Below are 7456 nucleotides of genomic sequence, written 5' to 3'. Positions count from 1 at the left end.
GATGTAAAAGAATGGACCGGGGTCCACAGTTCACTAGAGGTGTCTCTCCCATAAGATAAATAGCATGTTGGGTGAACAAATTACAGTTGGGAAATTGACAAATAGAGAGGGCATGACAATGCACATACATGATATGATGAGTATAGTGAGATTTAATTGGGCATTACGACAAAGTACATAGACCGCTATCCAGCATGCATCTATGCCTAAAAAGTCCACCTTCAGGTTATCATCCGAACCCCTTCCAGTATTAAGTTGCAAACAACAGACAATTGCATTAAGTATGGTGCGTAATGTAATCAATAACTACATCCTCGGACATAGCATCGATGTTTTATCCCTAGTGGCAACAGCACATCCACAACCTTAGAACTTTCTCACTTGTCCTGCATTTAATGGAGGCATGAACCCACTATCGAGCATAAATACTCCCTCTTAGAGTTAAGAGTAAAAACTTGGCCAGAGCCTCTACTAATAACGGAGAGCATGCAAGATCATAAACAACACATAGATATAAATTGATAATCAACATAACATAGTATTCTCTATCCATCGGATCCCAACAAACACAACATATAGCATTACAGATAGATGATCTTGATCATGTTAGGCAGCTCACAAGACCCGACAATGAAGCACATAAGGAGAAGACGACCATCTAGCTACTGCTATGGACCCATAGTCCAGGGGTAAACTACTCACTCATCACTCCGGAGGTGACCATGGCGGTGAAGAGTCCTTCGGGAGATGATTCCCCTCTCCGGCAGGGTGCCGGAGGCGATCTCCTGAATCCCCCGAGATGGGATTGGCGGCGGCGGCGTCTCTGGAAGGTTTTCCGTATCGTGGCTCTCGGTACTGGGGGTTTCGCGACGAAGGCTATAAGTAGGCGGAGGAGATAGGTCAGGGGGCCACACGAGGGCCCCACACGACAGGCCGGCGCGGCCAAGGCCCAGGCCGCGCCGCCCTAGTGTGTCGCCACCTCGTGGCCCCACTTCGTATCATCTTCGGTCTTCTGGAAGCTTCGTGTGAAAATAGGCCCCTGGGCGTTGATTTCGTGCAACTCCAAGAATATTTCCTTACTAGCATTTCTGAAACCAAAAACAGCAGAAAATAGCAACTGGCTCTTCGGCATCTCGTTAATAGGTTAGTGCCGGAAAATGCATAAATATGACATAAAGTATGCATAAAACATGTAGATATCATCAATAATGTGGCATGGAACATAAGAAATTATCGATACGTCGGAGACGTATCAACCGCTATCCAGCATGCATCTATGCCTAAAAAGTCCACCTTCGGGTTAGCATCCGCACCCCTTCCAGTATTAAGTTGCAAACAACAGACAATTGCATTAAGTATGGTGCGTAATGTAATCAACACAAATATCCTTAGACAAAGCATCGATGTTTTATCCCTAGTGGGAACAGCACATCCACAACCTTAGAACTTTCTGTCACTGTCCCAGATTCAATGGAGGCATGAACCCACTATCGAGCATAAATACTCCCTCTTGGAGTTACAAGTATCAACTTGGCCAGATCCTCTACTAGCAACGGATCGCATGCAAGATCATAAACAACACATATATGATAGATTGATAATCAACTTGACATAGTATTCCATATTCATCGGATCCCAACAAACACAACATGTAGCATTATAAATAGATGATCTTGATCATGATAGGCAGCTCACAAGATCTAACATGATAGCACAATGAGGAGAAGACAACCATCTAGCTACTGCTATGGACCCATAGTCCAAGGATGAACTACTCACACATCAGTCCGGAGGCGATCATGGTGATGAAGAGTCCTCCGGGAGATGATTCCCCTCTCCGGCAGGGTGCCGGAGGCGATCTCCTGAATCCTCTGAGATGGGATTGGCGTCGGCTGTGTCTCTGGAACTATTTTTGTATCGTGGCTCTCGGTCTTCTGGAAGCTCCGTGGAAAAATAAGACCCTGGGCGTTGATTTCGTCCAATTCCGAGAATATTTCGTTTTTAGGATTTCTGAAACCAAAAACAGCAGAAAACAGGCACTGGCGCTTCGGCATCTTGTCAATAGGTTAATGCCGGGAAATGCATAATAATGACACAAAATGTGTATAAAACATGTGAGTATTGTCATAAAAGTAGCATGGAACATAAGAAATTATAGATACGTTTGAGACGTATCAGGCACCATCAAGATCTTCTACGCGCTTTCGAAAGCGGCAAGTGATCGACTACAGCAACAATGAGATCTAATCTCGTAGGCTTTGGAAATCTTCGAGGGTTAGTCTCACGATCTTCTCGTTGCTCCCATCTTCTAGATTGCATCTTGGCTTGGTTTTCGTTATTGCGGTAGGAATTTTTTTCTATGCTACGAATCCCATCAAGAGATGCTCTAACCACGCAGCAGGAATCCGGGCGATTCCTATTTTACGCTCAACGCGAACCGTATCTCGTTGACATAAACCCTATCTCCACTAAACGTGGGATGGGTTGTGGGGAATTTTTGTTTGAACAATTTTTGGGTATAATTTTTTTTAAATGGAGGCAAAAGCTTTGCCTCGTCTATTAATTAAGAAGAGTGTGTTCAATTTTTAGGAGAAAATCGAGCGAAAAACTGCAATAGGGCCAAGCCCACACAAACAACATACCCACACACACCCACGACCAAAACACTCCAATATCGCGACACTAACAAACACTCAAACACGACACTCCAACATCGAGCCATAAAGGACAAGCTACGACATAGGGAGCACCCATCAGCCAACTGCAGGTCCAGGGTAGGCAATAGCCAAGGTAGCTGCAAAATCGCAAACTTCTCTGGCTACGACCGCTCCAGTCACCGCTGACAACAGTCCAGACTCCGAAACCTCATCACCAATAGGAACCACCTGCCTGTCAAACTCAGGTGAGAGAAAGACTGCAGCATCAACAATATCACACTTCTCAAAGTCAAGACACGGCGGAGAAGCCACATCCGAGGACTCATGTGAGTCGGGCCTCACTTCCTCGACGGAAGGAGGCGTAAGAACACCACCACACAACTCCAATAGCTCATGCAAGATATGCATGACCGGAGCCGTGATTGCCGAGCTCGCCCTAGCTCGAGGAGAGAAACAACCATGAAGGCCCGCTCCGCTCGTGCCCACTTTGCCAACAACAAGAGGAGCCAATGGATCAACAGATGTCTGGGAGAGCCTACCCAACACAACTTCCGCCCGCTCCAGAAAGCCCCCAACCGCAAGCATCCAACCGTGCAAGGAGTCAACAGCCTCTTGAAGAGGACGGGCGGCCTCCTGAAGCAACTTAGCTTGCACCTCAAAGGCAGATTTTGCATCCGCTGAGGCCAAAGAGCTAACAGGAGAAGCAAAAAGTGACGCCCAGGAACGACGACAAGGCACAACGAACGGGAGCGAGACCTCAGTCTGGGCCCGGCGAGGAGCATTCGCCTGGTGTGGCGACAATGCGACATGGCCAGCCAACCAACTGAGAGGACGCCAAACGTTGCGGGAAACACGCACCCGATGACCGTTCTCGAGGTATCAAGAGCACCTGAAGGGTTCACAGCAAACTGCAGCGCGGTGACCAGGAGCAAGACACCTACAACATCTACCCTTGAGCCAAGCAGGGACAGGGGGCGAGCAAAAGTCGAGGCCGGTGGAACCGGGCGGCGCAGGCCGCACCGCGGCAACACCTCCTTCCAACCATCACACTCACCCGCCACACAATCCACCTCCACGCCATCAACCATGACAACAGCAGCAGTGTTGAAGGTCTTGGTGGCCGGTGGCGTCTGGGGGACTAGTTTCTCTTCGCCGTCCTTGTCGACGTTGTCCACAGCGGACGTCCAAGATGGAGGCCATGACATGGCAGCGAGGGGCGGCGCCCCATTTCCCGCCACACCATCGACAACAGCAGAACACGATACATCAGACCCACAGCAGGTCTTGATGACATCTGGCGGCGTCATGGGATCCAGGAAAAGACACTAGTAGGTCTCGCGACCATATCCGTGACGAAGCTGCCCCGGCCGCCGCCGCCGCGTTGATCTCTGACCTCCGTCCTGCTCCGCCGATGCCGCGGCCAGATCCAGTTCCTCCTCGGCGTCCTCTCCCCGCCCAGCCCGAGGTTCGCCGCGTCCACCGCCGAGTCGCAGCAGCCACCCTGCTCTGTAGCGCCGCCATGTCGCCGGCTCCTCATCCCGCGCAAGCTCGTCGCCGGGACTCACCCCCACTCCGTCCTCGACCCCGGGCGCCCCCGCCCTCTGCTGCCTCTCGCAGGTCAACGCGGCTGCCCCCGACTGGACGGTTTCGCATGGAGAATTGCGGAGCGTCGGTGTCGTCAGCGGACGTCCCCGTCCCTGCAGCGCCTGCTCGTGGTCGGCTGCCTCTGCCGAAGACGTCTCCGGCCTTTTACCGTAGTCGGCCTAGCTGCCTCTTGGGGGTTGGCCTTCCGCAGCGCTGGCTTGTGCTGCTCCGAGTGTTGGAGGAGCCGGGCTGCAGTTGGAGGCCTTGACGGCTGCGCCCTCATCGCCCAGCTTTCCGGCACTGCTGCGCCTTCCCTCTCCACTCCGCCTTCTGCGTCGCTGTCTGCACCGTCTCCGAGAGGCCGCTCCGCCTCACCGCTGCCTACGTTGTGTATATCCTTTGCTGATGACGATGAGGACAGCGATAAGGACGATGTTGAGTATGAAATTTGAACTTTTAAATTTTCAGTTTCTTCCAATCTAGCTATCCCGTACTTATATTGAAACACCACACCGCACGGCGTACATACGTCCGTCTTCTCATGCAAGCGTCGGAAACAAACTACTACTACAACCTTCATGTTTGTAAAAAAAAAAATACAACCTCCATTTCATTAAGAGTCCCAGCTTGCGTATAGATACATATGTATATATATGTAACCAGATGACTTTTGTTTTTCAGGGTGAAAATCTAAAATCTTTGATCGGGAGACGATGGTGTTAGAGCACTATTCCCTTCTTGAAGGCGTCGCTTTTGGAGAGTCTGTATTTCAGGTGTTGTCTTGGTGGCAGATATATTGCTGTTGTTAGATCAGAGATACTGTAGCAGGACTTTTATTTTTTATTTTTCTTCTGTGTGCATCCGTAGTGCCATTAGGATGGTGCGTTGTTGCAGAGGCTGGGTGTAATCCCTTTCGTTATTAATATATTTCCTTTATCTAAAAAAAATGTAACCGAATGACAATGAGCGTTCTCTCGGGGTTTGATTATTTATTTTTTGCGAAAGTCTAGGGATTTGATTTTCAGGCCCCAAGGGCCCGTGTTAACACGTGTCTTATTTTCACCAAGCCTTGCAGTTGCTTTTATGTAGTAAAAATGATTACTAAAGGAAAAAAGACTGATAATTTGGCAAAGAGAAAATGGACAGGATAATTTAGCAAAGAGAAAATGGACAAGATGTCCAAAATGTTGTTTTTGTAGCAACAATGAAACTGTTGATCATCTATTTCTTCATTGTCCTTTTGCAAGAATTGTTTGGCGAATGATATTCTTTGCATATAATATTCCACCTCCTTCCAATATAACTAATATGTTTGGTAATTGGCTAAATGGAGTGAATAAGAAAAATAAAACATTTATTCGAATTGGTATTTCGGCAATTTGTTGGTCGATTTGGACTAGCCGGAATGATATTATCTTTAATAAACAAAAAGGCACAATTTTTTTGCAGGTTATCCTTCGTGCGCGCATTGTCTACAACTATGGTCATGTTTGCTCCCGGTGGACCAGCGGGATACCATGGTTACTGGATGCAACCGGCTCCTGGAGGTCACTCAGGACTGCTATTTCCAGGCTACTGGATAGCGACACATTAGCAGAATTCTAGATGGATAGTTCTTTGTATACCTTCCATCGGCACTTGTTCTGTTTCGATATTTTAGTTTTCTCCGGTTCCCAGACTTTCGCTATGTAATAAGTACTACACTGTGACGTTTTTATTTAATAAATGGCTGTGTGCATCGATTGATGCAGAGGCCGGGCTATGCTTCCATATCTAAAAAAAAAAGGAAAAAAGACTGAGTTTGAAGGAGGTCTCGCCACTGGCAAAAAAAAAAAGAAGTGTGCTACCGTAGAATAGATGATTTCGTTCGAGACTTCGCCTAGTACCTCGTAGCAGATCCCGCAGCAGAAACATTCTGCCTTTATTGCAAATCTGCAGAAAAGAAGTAGCCAAAAAAATTCATGTGTTTTAAATCCACAAAATGTATGGTACAAAACCGCAAAAAATATTGGTACCATTGTCGCAGAAAATTTTCCCCGTGGGTTGAAAACATGCAAAGAAAGCACTACAACATTTCCGTAACAACAATGTAATGTCGCAAGAAGAAAAAAAACATCAAATATGACCCCGTTGGTAGCAACACAAAACCCTGTTGGTAGCAAAGCCACCTACTTATGGCAGCAACCACCCAACACCGCCCACCGCTGATGGTAGCATCGATGTCGTTCGTTGGTAGCAGTGTTGTCCAACGCTTGTAGCATCCTCTTTTTTTGGCACACATCACCGCGGGCGAAATAGAACCTCACTGCTCACTGACTTAATTTGGAGCATGGACAACACAGAAAACATCAAAGAAACAACACCTATGGGCATGAAGACGCACTTCTACTCATGGGCACATTACCCTAGCCCCTGATGGAAGATGGCTTAGACTGTTTTAGGGAGGCCACAAATATTTATTTTAAATATTGCGTTGGCTAGGATTTGAACCCATGAACTTGTAGGTTTGATACCATGTCGAAATGCATGCTTTAGCCAGTTTAGCCATAGGACCGATCTGATGGAAATAGGCTACGCACTATATTTATATTCAACAACATTCTCCCGTGTGAGTGCGCTCCTCCACCTCTGCCGAGGGTGGGGCGCCGGGAAGCATAGGGTTCATAAGGATTACTGGGGAAGCGCGAGGCTAGAGTATGGCGGCAGAGCACGCTGGGCCATCCAGATGTGGGAGGTCGACCGAATATCCCGACAGGTCGGCGCCAGAGCCAAGCCAGAGGGGCATTTTGGTTGGGGTTCGGAAAGATGTGGATTGGTGGTGGTCACAGAGAGACAAGACACATAAAGAGAAAAAAAGGACGAAGGACTCCCACCGTATGTGGATCCCGCTGGCGACTTGTGTCGCACTAAGGGCATCTCCAGCAGCGCGACGCAAACGGATGCTGAGCGACCGATTTCGTCCGCCGTGACCGGAAATGCGTCTGGCACCACCTCCAGCGGGGCGACGCAAAATGACCGGGCCGTCCGCGGAGATGCAAACCTGGCCCAAATATGCGCCTCGCCACGCGTCCCGCGGCCACCGCATGCCTCCGGCCTATATAAAGGGGGCGCGCGTTCTTCTTGCTCATCCACTCCTACAAAGAAACCCTAGCCGCCACAAAGCTCCACCGTAGCGCCGCCTAGGTGTTCCTGCGACGCAGCCAGGCCCGCGAGGA

Source organism: Lolium perenne, chromosome 6 (genome assembly GCF_019359855.2).
Source record: "Lolium perenne isolate Kyuss_39 chromosome 6, Kyuss_2.0, whole genome shotgun sequence".
In the NCBI taxonomy this organism is placed as follows: Eukaryota; Viridiplantae; Streptophyta; class Magnoliopsida; order Poales; family Poaceae; genus Lolium; species Lolium perenne.
The sequence above is the reverse complement of the archived record's forward strand: the minus strand, read 5'-3'. Positions refer to the sequence as shown.